Source organism: Heteronotia binoei, chromosome 4 (genome assembly GCF_032191835.1).
Source record: "Heteronotia binoei isolate CCM8104 ecotype False Entrance Well chromosome 4, APGP_CSIRO_Hbin_v1, whole genome shotgun sequence".
Taxonomy (NCBI): Eukaryota; Metazoa; Chordata; class Lepidosauria; order Squamata; family Gekkonidae; genus Heteronotia; species Heteronotia binoei.
Window position 1 is genome coordinate 1,598,399 of NC_083226.1, and position 15,838 is coordinate 1,614,236.

Consider the following 15,838-nt stretch of genomic DNA (forward strand, 5'->3'; position numbering starts at 1 on the left):
GCCGCCACCACCTCCTGTGGCAGTGATTAACATTCCACATGTTAATCACCCTTTGGGTGAAGAAGTACTTCCTTTTATCTATTTTAACCTGTCTGCTCAGCAATTTCATCGAATGCCCACGAGTTCTTGTATTGTGAGAAAGGGAGAAAAGGACTTCTTTCTCTACTTTCTCCATCCCATGCATTATCTTGTAAACCTCTATCATGTCACCCCGCAGGCAACGTTTCTCCAAGCATCGGAAAATACAGGATTCCCAGCAGTGGCTGGACAGCACTCAGAAAGGAAGCAATTTCCTTCAGAGTGTGAAAGCTGAGATGCAGCTGGTGGCCAGCCAGGGAAAAATCCCTCTCTGTTGAGGTTGAGGCTGGAGCTCAGGTACAGGAAGTGACCTGAAAGCCCCGAGACACAGATGGGGGAGGGACTCATCTTCCTGAAGCAGCAGTCTTTCCCGGCTGTGATAAACCCTAAGCGTGCCCAGGTGGACTTCCTCTGGCGACAATGCAAGGAAGTGGCAGCTACCAGCAGAGCCTGCCCTATGCTGGATTCCCAAAGGCCCCAAGCAAAGTGTAAGTCAAGGTGAACGCCGGCACAGACAAGAGGGGAAATGGAGACACAGGAAGAGGAAATGAAGAACTGGGAGGGAGGAGGAGGGGCAGGGATGGGTGTTTCTGAGGCACATGGACAGAGTTGCTCTCGACACCCAAGGAGCTACTGGCTTAAGAACATAAGAGAAGCCATGTTGGATCAGGCCAATGGCCCATCCAGTCCAACACTCTGTGTCACACAGTGGCCAAAAAACCCAGATGCCATCAGGAGGTCCATCAGTGGGGCCAGGATACTAGATGCCCTCCCACTGAGCCCCTCCAAGCACCAAGAATACAGAGCATCACTGCCACAGACAGAGAGTTCCAACAATACGCTGCTCCATATGTTTATCCAATCCCCTCTTGAAGCTGTCTATGCTTGTAGCCGCCACCACCTACCGTGGCATTGGGTTAAGAACATAAGAGAAGCCATGTTGGATCAGGCCAATGGCCCCTCCAGTCCAACATTCTATATCACACAGTGGCCAGAAAACAAGGTGTCATCAGGAGGTCCATCAGTGTGGCTAGAAGCCCTCCCACTGTGCCCCCCAAGCACCAAGAATACAGAGCATTACTGGAGAAAAGGACTTCTTTCTCTACCTTCTCTATCTATTGCATGATCTTGTAAACCACTATGTCTATCATGTCAGCCCTCAGTCGACATTGCTCCAAGCTAAAGAGCCGCGAGCGTTCTAACCTTTCCTCATAGGGAAAGTGTTCCAACCCTTGAATCATTCCAGTTGCCCTTTTCTGCATTTCGACGCTTCATGACAATGTCAGAAAGTTAGCTGGGGGAGGGGAGTAGTGTGAGATGCCACCGGGCATTCTAAAAGAGAGGCAGATGCTAGGTGTGGGGGGAGACTTCTGATTGCCACCAGAACAGAGCCGTCAGCGAGCCATACATCGGTATGGCACAAAGCTTACGTAAAAATGATGGGAAATACATGTTAAATTCAGAGGCTTGGAGTGGCAATAATTGGAGTCGAGGCTTAAGCTTATCAAAAGAAATAAAGTTTACTAGAAAACATCAGGATAGGGTACTTGGGATAAAACAGAAAAACAATTTAGCATACCAGCTAGTCTAACTACCGTATGTCTGTCCTACATGGCTACAATCCCTTTGTCTCGCAGTTCTTCTTCCCAAAGAGCATTTCGCCAGGAAGAAGAGTAATTCAGCTTGCATACAAGATCAAAGCATTTCACATCTAACATCCTTTCTGACCAATGTTGTGTTCACGTCTTTCGTGGGTAAAGGAAGATTCCGCTTACAATTGGGTTTAGGTTACTATACATCACTTCCTCTATCAGGTAAACAAACAGTTAACTCTATAATGGCTGGAATGTACATAGCTTGTATTCGAACAAACCCCTTCTCAAGTTATGCAGCATTTCAGTCATTAGCAATTTCAATCAAGTTCATACTTTTACGTAGTCATTCAAACTTGAGTCTGTTGAGCGGCTTCGTCATGATGTCAGCAATCATTTCTTCAGTAGGACAGTATTGTAATTCAATCAGTCCTTTAATAATCTCTTGCACAAGTAAACACTTGATGACAATATGTTTGTTGTCTAGTTTTATGTTCACAGCTTTGCATATGCTTATGCATGCTTGGCTATCTTCATACGTGAGTACTGGTTTAGGTTCCTCTATTCCAAATTCCTTAAGAAGAAAAATAATCCATTCCAGTTTCATTGCATGCCCTTTGAGCAGACACACATTCAGCGTCAGCAGTAGATTGAGCTACAATCTTTTGTTTCTTAGTTTTCCAGTCAATCACACTATCTCCATAGAAGAATACATTTCCACTTGTTTATTTTCCATCTCCTTCATTTCTCCCATAGTTGGCGTCCATGTAGACTACTAGTCTTGGGTTGTCACATGCTGAAATTAGTAATTTGTAATCAGCAGTTTTAAATAGGTATCTTGCCAGTCTCTTTATGGCATTCCAATCATGGTAATACGGTGAACTTGTCTTTCTACTCAAGATTCCAACAGCAGTAGAAATATCTGGTCTCGAGATTCTGCTTAAGTACAGTAGTGTTCCAATTGCTTCTCTATATTCACGATTGTTTTCAAGCAATGCTGGATCAAGTGGTGTACTAATGTTTCCATGTTTCTTTATTCCCATGGATTCAATAAAGTCCATAATTTTGTGGTTTTGGTTCAGCACAAAACTTCCGTCTTCAGCTCTTTCAATTTGTATTTCCAAGGTAATGTTTTATGTCTCCCAGTTGTTTGACTTCCACATCTTTAGCTCATCAGCAATTTCTTTGATGTCCTCCTTGTTTTAGCAACATAAAATCAGATCGTCAACGTAAGTCAATATGTACTGGTATTGTCCATTTTTGAGTCTTGTAAACAAACAGGGTTCTGATTTCCCTTGTTGAAATCCTTGCTTCTTTAGTAGTTCTGTCAGTTTATCTGACCAACCTCTTGCAGCTTGTTTTAATCCATAAATTCCCTTTTGAAGTTTACACACAAGTTTTTCCTTTCCAACTTCTTCAAATCCTTCAGGTTGTTCCATGTAGATTTCCTCTGTTAAGTCTCCATTGAGGAAAGCTGTTTTAATGTCCACGTGTTCAACTTGCATGCCTTTGGAGGCAGCAATTGTTAGAAGTATTCTGAATGCAACATGACTTAGGTGCAAAAGTTTCTTTATAGTCAATTCCTTGTTCTTGCTTGTATCCTTTTGCTGCTAAACATGCTTTGTATCGATCCACACTTCCATCAGGATTGTATTTTACTTTGAGTATCCATTTACAACCAATAGCTGTTTTTTCAGGAGGTAAGTTTGCAAGTGTCCAAGCTTGCTTGTCGTGTAAAGACTTCATTTCATCATTCATTGCATCCATCCATTACTTTCTTTCTGGATCAGGTAGCTGATTTATTTCTTTCCAAGTTGAGGGTTCTTTGACAGGTCGTACTGTTGCACAAATTCCAAGTCTTGGCGGTGGTACGCCTTTGTTGCTCCTTGCTGACTTTCTCACAGTAACTGTGGTTGTCTCTGCTTCTCTTGGACTTCCTGCTTCCCCTTCTGATTCATTGCTTTCTTGTGAAGGTGGACCTGCCTGCTCACAGGTGGTCTCTGCAGGTTGCCAAATAGAAAATTCACTGAAGGTAAGATCCTCTATAGGATTCTGTACTGTGGATTCAGCTTGCACAGGAGCTTGCAAAACACTGTTGCCATCTATATATACCACATTGCATTCTTTGACAGTACATGTATTAGGGTCTAGGATTCTGTATCCTCTTCCACCATTAGCATAGCCCACAAGTATACCAAGTTCTGCTCTGGGGCCTAGTTTTCCCCTTTTCTCCTTAGGTACAAACGTGTATGCTTTGCAATCAAAAAGTCTTAAATGTTTCAAACCAGGTCGTTTGCCATACCAAATCTCAAACAGCGATTTATTAGTCACTTTGGATGGAATTCTGTTATGCAAATAAACTGCAGTATTTACGGCTTCATCCCACATATAATCTGGCAGTCCAGATTGCATTAGCATTGATCTGGCCATTTCCAGAATTGTACGGTTCAGTCTCTCAGCTGCACCATTCTGCTGTGGTGAATAGGGTGTAGTAGTTTTATGTTGAATGCCTTGTTGTTCCATAAACCTTTGGAACTCACTGCTACTGTATTCCGTTCTATTGTCTGTGAACAATACTTCTGGAACTTTGCCAAATTTATTTCTCACAGCAGCAACATAGGACTTAAATTTGTCAAATACTTGATCTTTGCTTTTAATTAAGTAGACATAGACATATCTTGACTTAGCTTCTATAAATGTTAAAAAGTACTTGCTTGCACCAGCCAATTCTTTGATTGGCCCTGCAATATCTGAGAATACTATCTCTAGAAATTGTTCATTGTGTACAGTATTTTTGCCCGTGTATCTTGGAGTGGTACCTTTTGCCTTTAAACATATATCACAGCCAGATTGCATTTGATCACAATCAATAACAACAACATTACATTCTTTCAACAATTTCTGCACACTTTGCACACTGCGGTGCCCCATAGTTATGTGCCATTTAAGAAGACATGATTTATGCTTACATACAGATTGCATTGTATTATACACTGGCCCAACAGCATTTGTTACATCAGAAATATTTTCAGCATCATTTTGCACATTATCATCATCATCAACAACATTATCATCATCAAGTTTTAGATAATGAAGACCATCAACTACATCAAGCATAAGTTCAGTTCCAGATTCAGGATCAACAATATTTCCATTTTCCTTTCTGAGTACAATCTCATGATTTCTTCTGATAATTCTCTTTGTTGAGACTAGGTTGCTGACTGTCTCAGGGGCATATGCACACTCTGTTAGTGTAACCTTTTTAATTTCTTGACTTTCATCCATAACATTTAAGACTACAGTCCCACTTCCTTCAACTTTCAATATTTGTCCATTGGCTTGCTCTAATTTAGGGCAGTTGTTCTCATCCAATTCCACAAAAGATTTCTTATCTTTACAGACATGGAAATAAGTTCCAGAATCTATCATCCAATGAGTCTCAAGATTTGCATTTGATTCAGTAATTGCATATGTAGGATTCCTATCAGACACATTCTTAGCCTTGGTTGCTGGCTTTGAAGATTTAAAACCACATTTTTATTGGTTGCTATTCTCCACTTGCCCATTGGGTGTTGCTGCTCCAGTAGAAGCATTTGCATTTTGATTTTGTTTTAATTCCTTTCTACAAGAATATTGATAGTGTCCTCTCAAGCCACAAAAATGACATATCATTTCATTTTCCCCAGGATGCAGTCTAAGTACAGAAATCTTATTCTCAGTTTCAAAAAGTTCCCTCCTTCTGGCTTCATCTTTCAAGTATTCCAGAATGTAGTCAAGTTCCTGTTTCTCTCTCATCCTCAACAAGGATGCAGTACTTTTATAGCTTTTAGGAAGAGATTTAAATAGCTATTACTTCTTCATCTTCCACTGTGGCTCCAATTCTCTTAAGCTCTGAAACCACTTCCATTATCTGATTCAGATGGGTAGCCATTGAATCTGTATCATTCATCTTAAAACTGTACAGTTTTTCTCTGATAAATATTTTCTGAGTCATAGAAGGCTTAAATGATTGCTTTTCTAAGAATTTCCACATTTCTGCACTTGTGCCACAATCCAGGACTAGAATAGATTCCTGTTCTGATATGGCATTCAGAATTATTAATTTTGCACGATTATCTTTAATATCAAAATCTGGGATTTCATCCTTATTTTCATTGAAAACTGCTTCATAGCAATTTTTTTCACGAAGGAGCAGTTGCATTTTTATCGACCAGAATCTAAAATTGCTTGCATTTAAGCATGGAATTTTAACATTAATCGGATCAGCACTCACAACACATGTCATTGCATTTCCTTGGGCGTCGTTCCTTACAACAGCTGATGTTGAAGGATTTTCCTCTTGTGTGTCAGACATCCTTGAATTCAGGCTTCAGCAGGTCAGCAGGAGAAAGCGGCCCTTGAGGAATGCAGTGCTTCCAGCTTCTAATTGAAATGCAGATTCTCACTCTCAATCAAGGGGATTAGGCTCCCGGCAGGTCCTTTGTTCCTCTCGATCTTTCCGATAGCGAAAAATACAGCCTTTTCAAACAGCTTCTGGTAACTTTAAAATACTTTTCACTGTCTGCCTGTTCTGACTTTAAAAAATCACTTCTCAATATGCCAAACTCCAATATAAACCATGCTCCACTGCTACCAATTTGATGGGAAATACATGTTAAATTCAGAGGCTTGGAGTGGCAATAATTGGAGTCGAGGCTTAAGCTTATCAAAAGAAATAAAGATTACTAGAAAACATCAGGATAGAGTACTTGGGATAAAACAGAAAAACAATTTAGCATACCAGCTAGTCTAACTATGTCTGTCCTACATGGCTACAACCCCTTTGTCTCGCAGTTCTTCTTCCCAAAGAACATTTCGCCAGGAAGAAGAGCGATTCAGCTTGCATACAAGATCACAGCATTTCACATCTAACATCCTTTTTGACCAATGTTGTGTTCACATCTTTTGCGGGTAAAGAAAGATTCCACTTACAATTGGGTTTAGGTTACTATACATCACTTCCTCTATCAGGTAAACAAACAGTTAACTCCATAATGGCTGGAATGTACATAGCTTGTATTCCAACAGAAAAAAACATTGCTTCATTTTATGAAAGGGCGCTTCTTCTGGGGAACAGGCTGCTTTTCTGAGTGAATTGGCTGAGCACAAGAACTGACTGACAGAAGCTAACAAAAAAGGAGGCGGTGCTAATAAGAGATGACGAATTCCATGCCCCCTTCTAAACTGTTCATTAATTTCTCTTGGCAGGAATGGAAACGGAGTGAGGCCACAAACCAGGAAGCGACTGGGTGCAAATCTGGCCTAATATAAGAGCCACAATCTCAGAGTCAGCCCTAGCAACTACATACCTACTTTGCAGGGATGCTGTAAAGATTACTCAGAATGCACATGAAGTCCTTTAAACTCCTTCACAGAGCTTTAATGCTTATTTTTGTTGTTTCTTAACTGCTGTTCTATATCAGAAACAGGCTTTGAATAATATTGAATAATTTTGTGACCTTCTTGTTCTCTGTTTTCAGTACAATACTAGATTAAAACTGGCAGGACTGCTCTGGCCAGCTGGTACAGAATCAAGAATCACATGGAACGGGTTGTTGCTAACGGGCACATTTACCTAGAAATAATTATTTGGCTTGCTATTAATTGGGTAGATGCCTACTGCGGCTGACAGTTATGCTGTATTTGTTCTCAGTGACACACAGTTTCACAGGCACACAAAAAAAATCACTGTTATAGACAAAACAACAGTGGCTGAAAATGTAATGGATTCTGCGCATCTTCTCATGTTGCCTCCTTCTTTCATAAGAACATAAGAGAAGCCATGTTGGATTAGGCCAGTGGCCCCTCCAGTCCAACACTCTGTGTCACACAGCAGCGAAAAAACCCAGGTGCCATGAGGAGGTCCACCAGTGGGGCCAGGATACTAGAAGTTCTCACACTGTGCCCCCCCCCCCCCAGCTCCAAGAATACAGAGCATCACTGCCCCAGACATAAGAAAATAAGAGAAGACCTGTTGGGTCAGGCCAGTGGCCCATCCAGTCCCACACTCTGTGCCAAAAAACCCAGGTGCCATCAGGAGGTCCATCAGTGGGGCCAGGACACTAGAAGCCCTCCCACTGTGCCCCCACCAGCACCAAGAATACAGAGCATCACTGCCCCAGACAGAGAGTTCTAACAATATACTGTGGCTAATAGCCACTGATGGACCTCTGCTCCATATGCTTATCCAATCCCCTCTTGAAGCTGTCTATACTTGTTGCTGCCACCACTTCTTGTGGCAGTGAATTCCATGTGTTAATCATCCTTCTGGGTCTTTGGAACTTCTGCAACCACATTCAATCCTTTCCTGCAAGTACAAAAGATTAGAAACTAGACATGGGCACAAACCGAACCATGAATTGCAATTTGTGCATGAATCAGGCTGATTCATGCGTAGTTCATTCCAAACCAGATCATATAGTCTGCCATGTCCAAAGTGGAAAACGAACCCCCTTTTTTTCTTGGTGCTTCAATTAGAATTTGCAGTTCGTTTTCCCAGACAGCCTGGTGTTGATTCATCAATGCTGGTGATGGACTTCTGGGAGCCCTAGAAACACCCTAGCTTGATTGGCAGCTCTGGAACCCAGCCATGGAGCTCCTATTCTGCTTTATGGGAACAGACACCCTGACTCTGCTGCTCCCAAGGGTTGTGAGAGCTGAAGCTGAGCTTTCCTGGGGACACCTGCTTTGTTCCAAATCCAATTTTTGCCAAACTTGGAAGATGAGTGGAGGAGAGTCCATTGAAGACTCCCAGTTAGTTTTACAACCCCTGAACAAACAAAAAATGAAATGCAAACCGGTTCAGGCAACCATATGTATCACAAAACGAACCTCCAATTTGGGCAGCCACATGAAGCATGAACCAAAACGAACCACCATTTTCACATTCTGTGCCCATGCCTATTAGAAACCGTCTCTGCACCCACTCAGATCAACACCAAAATTCTGAGCATAAAGAAGTGTCCGCCCTTTTTGCTTAAATTACAAACTTTATTAGCTAACATCTTCCCTTCACATCTGTGACGGTTGCCTTGGTAGGCTGCAAGCTATGGAGAAAAGGGACTACCGAAGTTTAGCTTTTCCCCAGTTAACAAAAACATCTTAACAGCAATGACATCTCAAACTTCTCTGCCAAATTAATTACTGTTTACCAGTAGGCTTATGATTCAACAGATGCACGTATTAAGTGCCGAGTGCAGCAAAGGGCACAGAATTCAGCTTCCCAAAAACTTCCAACTTTCACAACAAACTTTCCAGCCCTTCTTGAGAAGATGTGTTTGAGTGCTTGTGGATGTCATCAGCTGAAACCTCAGGAGCTGGGCCAGAGGCTGTAGTATCCTCCCCCTCCTGCTGCCAGATTACAACTGGACTGCTAATTACAAGTCTGCTCCATGAATTCTGACACCCTCCAAGTGTTCCAAGTTGATGTTTTGGTGAACACATGTGCCTTCTCACTAGCCTGAATGGCAGCTGCATGGAGGAGCAAGTGGATAGACAAGCTGGAACGGGTCCAGAGGAGGGTGATGAAGATGGTGATGGGGCCGGAGACCAAGTCCTACGAGGAAAGGTTGAAGGAGCTGGGCATGTTTAGCCTGGAGAGAAGGCAGCTGAGAGGATCGCCATCTTCAAGCATGTGAAGGGCTGTCATATAGAGGATGGTGTGGAATTGTTTTCTGTAGCCCCAGAAGATAGGACCAGAACCAACAGGTTGAAATTAAATCAAAAGAGTTTCCAACTCAACAACAAGAAGAACTTCCTGTCAGTCAGAGTGGTTCCTCAGTGGAACAGGCTTCCTCCTTGGGAGGTGGTGGTCTTTCCTTCCTTAGAGGTTTTTAAACAGAGGCTAGATGGCCATCGGATAGCAATGAGGATCCTGTGAATTTAGGGGGAGGTGTTTGTGAGTTTCCTGCATTGTGCAGGGGGTTGGACTAGATGACCCTGGAGGTCCCTTCCAACTCTATGATTCTATAAGAGCACACTGCTGAAGAAGGAAGTGCCAGGTCACATATCAGAATGCTCAAGCCCCACTAGTTTGGTTCATGTCTCTAGTTTCAAGTCTCTGGGGTCAGAACTTGAATGCCCAGTGCTGCTCATTTCTCCCTCCCTCTGCAATGCAAAATTAGAAATGCAAAACAAAACTGGTGAACCAAGGTAAAATGAGACAAAGACAGGTTGCTTACCTGTAACTGTAGATCTTCGAGTGGTCATCTGTGCATTCACACTCATGGGATAGTGCGCCTGCGCCGATCCCCGAATCGGTATATGCAAAAGCCCGGGATTTTTTCGCGCCAGGCGCCAGCAGGCATGCGCAAGCGACCCACTGCGCATGCCCACCGGCGCCCGCGCGGCAATCCCGCCAGTTCCTCCCTGACCGCTGAAAGCCCCCTTCTGGAGAGAGAGAGACCGTCAGCAGTGGGGAAGGAGGGCGGGTAGTGTGAATGCACAGATGACCACTCGAAGATCTACAGTTACAGGTAAGCAACCTGTCTATCTTCTTCGTGGTCTCTGTGCTTCACACTCATGGGAGATTAGCAAGCAAAGCATACCTGGAGGCGGGAAGACGGTCAGCCTGAAGACACAGCCTGTAGCACCGCAGCTCCCAACCGAGTCCTCTGCTGAGCATGCACGTCCAGCGCGTAATGCTTCATGAAGGCATGCGGAGAAGACCAGGTAGCCGCCTTGCAGACATCGGAGAGGGACACACCTTTCAGGAATGCCACCGACGTAGCCATCGCCCTAGTGGAGTGTCCACGCACAGGTCCAGGTAAAGGCTTTTTAGCCAACAGATAACAAAGTTTGATCGTCTCAGTAAGCCACTTGGAAAGTCTCTGAGACGAAATCTTGGACCCTAACTTAGGGGCAGAGTAGGAGACAAAAAGCTGGTTATCTTTACGAAAACCCCTTGAACGGTTTAAATAAAACAGGAGGGCACGCTTAACGTCCAGTGCATGTAGCCTCCGTTCCTCGTCCGAGGAAGGGCTAGGGTAAAACGTGGGTAACCAAACCTCTAAGTTAAGGTGAAACTGGGAAACCACTTTCGGGAGAAAGGTAATGTCCGGGGCCAAAGAAACTCCGGCCTCCCTAAAGGCAAGGTATGGGTAGTCACACCGCATCGCTGTGAGCTCCCCCGCACGGCGTGCTGAAGTGATGGCCACTAAAAACGCAGTCTTCCATGACAAAAGCTGCAGGGAGCATGTAGCCATGGGTTCAAAGGGACGGCGAGTTAGCTTGTCCAAAACTAAAGTCAGGTCCCACAACTGTGGAGGGGATCTCGAGGGGGGATGAAGCCGGAAGAGCCCCTTTAAAAACCTCTTGGAATGTGGGTGCGCAAAAACAGAGTGACCCTCAACCGAGACATGGAAGGCAGAAATAGCTGCCAAATAAACCTTGACGGAGGAGAAAACTAACCCCTCATCGATCAAGGACAAAAGAAACTCAAAAATTTTTGGGAGCCCAACCGAGTTGGTTGGCACAGGAGAGCCAGCCACGAAGTCACTGAACTTCTTCCACTTCCTCTCGTAAGAGGCACGGGTGGAAGGTTTCCTGCTACTCTGGAGCACATGTTGAACTCTGGTGGAAAAGTCTAGTGATCGATGAACCACGCTGTCAGCTTCAGGTGTGGCACGTTGTGATGGAGTACGTGTCCGCCCTGGGCCGACAACAGGTCCGGTTCCGCCGGAAACTGGTAAAAGACCCCCTCCGACTGCTGGAGCAGAATCGGGAACCAGCTCTGACGGGGCCACCACGGGGTCACCAGAATGCATCGTGGCCTCTCCTGCACTAACTTGTGGACCACTCTCGTCAACAGGGGTAAGGGTGGGAACATGTACAGGAACCAGCCCTCCCACCGGAAAAGGAGTCCGTCCCCCAGGGAAGCTGGGTCCGCACCCCCTCTGGCACAAAACAATGGGCACTTCTTGTTCCGCGCTGTGGCGAAGACGTCTAACTGCGGGTAGCCCCAAAGTTGGAACACCGGTTCCAGGAACTTCCACTGCAGTTCCCATTCGTGTGGGGACGCTGCGCCCCTGCTGAGCGAGTCTGCCCGTACATTGAGGACCCCAGGCAGATGCGTAGCCTTCACAAAAATGCCCCACTGGAGGCACTCCCTCCAGAGATCTAATGCCAGTGAGCACAGCCTGTGAGACACTGTCCCTCCCTGCCTGTTTATATAACACATGGCAGTGGTGTTGTCCGTCAGTAATGCCACTATCTTCCCCGCTAACAAAGGGCGGAAGGAACGAAGAGCAAAGTGGACCGCCAGCAGTTCCAGGTAGTTTATGTGGTACCGGTTGAGTTTCAGTGGCCACTTGCCCCCCACACATAAGTTCTCCAGATGAGCTCCCCACCCCCACATGGAAGCATCGGTGGCGATAGTCACGGAAGGGGTTGGCAGATGAAAGGGAGCCCCTTGGCAGATGTTGCCCTCCGACCCCCACCATTGCAGGGATTGAAGAGCCTCGGATGGGATGGTAAACCTCTTCCGAGGTGAGTCTCTGAGAGGGCGAAAATGGCGCAAGAACCATAGTTGTAAGCCCCTCATGTGCAGTCTTGCAAAACGCAGCACGCTCGTCGTCGCAGCCATCAGTCCCAGCATCCGCTGGATCTGCTGTGCTGTGCCCCACTGTCGTCTTTGGAGAAGCTGTACTAGGGTCATGATGTCCTTTGCTCTCTGAGCGGGAAGAAAAGCTCTGTGCTGATCTGTGTCCAACAGAGCCCCTATGAATTGAACTGTCTTTGACGGGGTGAGATGAGACTTCTCCACGTTGACCTGCAACCCCAGGGTGCCGAGAAGGCGCAGAGTGATGGCGATATGAGATGTTAGACTCTCCCTCGACCTTGCCACGAGAAGCCAGTCGTCGATGTACGGAAAAACAACGACTCCCTGAAGACGAAGGTGAGCAGCCACCACACTCATCAGCTTCGTGAACACCCGAGGAGCAGTAGACAGTCCAAACGGCAGGGCCCTGAATTGGAAGTGACGAGCACCCACTGCAAACCGCAGGAAACGCCTGAACGCAGGATGGATGCTGACATGAAAGTAAGCATCCCTGAGGTCCAGGGTCGCCATCCAATCCCCTTGGTTGATGAGGGGCAGGATTGTTTGCAGTGTAGCCATTCTGAATTTCTGATATAGAATGAATTTGTTCAGACCCCGCAAGTCCATGATAGGCCGTAGGCCCCCGTCCCTCTTGGGGACCAGAAAGTAGCGGGAGTAGAAGCCTCCCAACCTGGCCTCCGGTGGAACAACTTCTATGGCTTGTTTCTGTAGGAGGTTGCTCACCTCCGCCAGCAGAGGTGGGGAAGGGGGAGTGGTAACTACCACGGACTGGTTTGGGGTCTGGATAAACTCTATCTTGTAGCCCTCTCGTATAATGGACAGAGCCCACCTGTCTGTGGAGATTAACTCCCAGGCAGGCAGGAAAGGGCGTAGGCGAATGGAATGGTCGACAGTGGGGGCGATGACGCGTGCTTGCGGGAAGTCAAACCCCCTGCTTCTGTGGCCGAGCCCCCTTAGATTTATTAGAAGGCTGGCCCCCATAACGGTTTCTACCGTTGCCGGAGTAGGGCGGTCGTTCAGGTTGCTGCGAGCGAGGACGCCACTGCTCAGGGGAGAACTTCTGATAGGGCTTCTTGGTCCAGGGTTTGGACCATTGTTTCGACTTCGGAGACTTAGAGGAAGGCTGGACCCCCAAGTTCCTGGATGTCTTGACGCTCTTATCAAACTCTTGCAGCGCCGCGTCGGTCGTAGTGCTGAAGAGCCCCTCACCCTCGAAGGGTAAGTCCTCGATAAAGGTCTTGGTGTCTTGGTGCAGTGCCGTTGACCTGAGCCAGGAGTGTCGCCTGATGCAAACTGCCGATGTGATGGCTTTGGCTGAAGCTTCCACCATATGTTTCGCTGCAGCCAGCTGCTGTCTGGCTACAGCGAGACCTTCCCTTTGTAATTTCATTGCCGCCGTCTTCTTGTCCTCACTTAGTGAAGAGAGGAAGGGGGAAAGCTGTTCCCACACAGCATACTGGTACCTGGCCATGCAGGCTGCATAGTTGGATACCTTGATGCCAAGTGCCCCCGCTGAATAGACCTTGCGGCCCATCCCATCGATCTTCCTGCCCTCCTTGTCCGGTGGGGAGGAGTGCACCTTCCTTGCCTTCGAGGAGGAGGAGACGACCACGGAATTCGGACGTGGGTGGGTGAATAGAAACTCAGCACCTGCTTCCTGAACCCTGTACATGTGGTCCAGGCGTTTAGAGGAGACAGGTGTGGAGGAAGGCTTGTTCCACGATTCTTTGATGGCCTGCAGAATCACCTTGGTGACCGGAAGGGCCACCGCAGTGGACGTGTTCCTCTGCATTATGTCGAACACGTTGTCGTCCACTACGGGTTCCGGTTGGATCACAGGCAGTTTAAGGGTGGAAGCGATGCGCCTCACAAGGTCGCCATAGGATTTCAGGTCTTCCGACGGCGAGATCGGGAGATCCTCCGCCGTGTTGGAACCAGGCGAAGGCTCCAGATCAGGGATCTCACTGTCCGACTCCGATGACGAGGAGTCACGCTGGGCGGAATGCTCGGAGAGCCTCGGTGTCGACTCTCGCGGTTGGAGTTGCACCGACGAAAGTCTCGGGGGAGCTTCGACCGGGACTAGCTGTCGATCCGGGGGGACCGACACCGACGCCGACGCCTTCCGGGAGTGATGCGAGACCCTCGACGTCGCAGAAAACACCGAAGCTTGTTCCCAGTCTTGGTAGTCCTCCGGGTACCACCGACAGGATTCGTATCGGGAGTAGGGAGGTTGCCACCGCCGTTGCTCCCATGGTGGTATCGGGAAGCGTTGCGGGGTGTAGGCTAGGTCCCGCCGGGGTCGGGGCTTGAAGGGCGGGTCTATGACCGGTGCCGAAGCGTCCACCCCCGACGTCGATCCGCTGCTCGACCGACGCCGCGAGCCTGAGGATGAAGACCGTTGGGTAAGGTCAATTTCCGGTTCCTGCTCCGACGCCGACAGGCGTTGTTGGGCTGCTGGGCTCCTGCGCGGGGAAACCCGAATCGATTTCGGCGGTTTTGCCGATGCCGATGCGCCCTCCGACGGAGAAGGAGTGCGGGGTCGCTTGTGCTTCTTCTTCGATTTCGCCTTTTTCGGATCTCGGGTCCCCGAGTCCTCTCGGCGTTTTTTAGCGGGCGTATCCACCGAACCCTCGTGGGGACGCTTCGTGGAGCCACGCTCTTCCGGCGATTCCAAGGTCAGAATCGGAGCAGCATCGGCCGATGCAAGCTCCTGTGCCGGGTTGTCGGTCGACTTCGGTGCCGAACCCTCCATCGGTCGATGGGGTCGAAGCGCCGATTCGGTAAGCGCTGCCGATAGCCGAGCCGCTCGGTTCTTCCTGGTCTGTTTCGAGAACCGAAGGCAATGCGGGCACGACTCGACTCTGTGCGCCTCCCCCAAACACAGTAGGCACAAGGAATGTCCGTCGGGGGGGGCAATCTTCCTCCCACAAGCCTGGCAGCGCTTAAAAAACCCCCAGCGACTTTCCATAAGCGGTCGCGCGGGAAAAGCTTTTTCCTTTTACTCAGAAACGTCTGAGAGAAAGGGAGGTCAAAAACGGAAGCGGACCACCCCAAAGGGCGATCCGCCGGACTAAAAGCAAAAACGCTTCTTCTTTTTTTTTTTTTTTTTTTTCTAACACTAACTAACACTAATAACTGGCTAACTAACTATATACAAATCCAAAACGGGCTGAAAGAGAGAAAAAGATCGCTCTCACCGACCGGAGAATCAGAAAGGGAACCTCTCTAGCGCAGCGGTCAGAAAGGAACTGGCGGGATTGCCGCGCGGGCGCCGGTGGGCATGCGCAGTGGGTCGCTTGCGCATGCCTGCTGGCGCCTGGCGCGAAAAAATCCCGGGCTTTTGCATATACCGATTCGGGGATCGGCGCAGGCGCACTATCCCATGAGTGTGAAGCACAGAGACCACGAAGAAGATCTTGCATATCTTCCCTTGATTTGCATGTATTCATACATTTGGATGAATTTGGTTTTTCTTGGCATACAGTTTGTATTGGCTTCCTGTATCATTTTCTATGAAGCATGCAGCCCAAATTATAACCCTCGAGAATACAGAGAAGGGTCCACAGAAATA

The 15,838-nt window shown here is 47.4% G+C and overlaps 1 protein-coding gene across 25 annotated transcripts in view; it reads right to left on the reverse strand.

The window, feature by feature from the left end:
* Positions 1-15,838, reverse strand: part of CAMK2G (calcium/calmodulin dependent protein kinase II gamma) — a 279,494-nt gene that overhangs the window by 115,052 nt on the left and 148,604 nt on the right. The window lies entirely within an intron of this gene.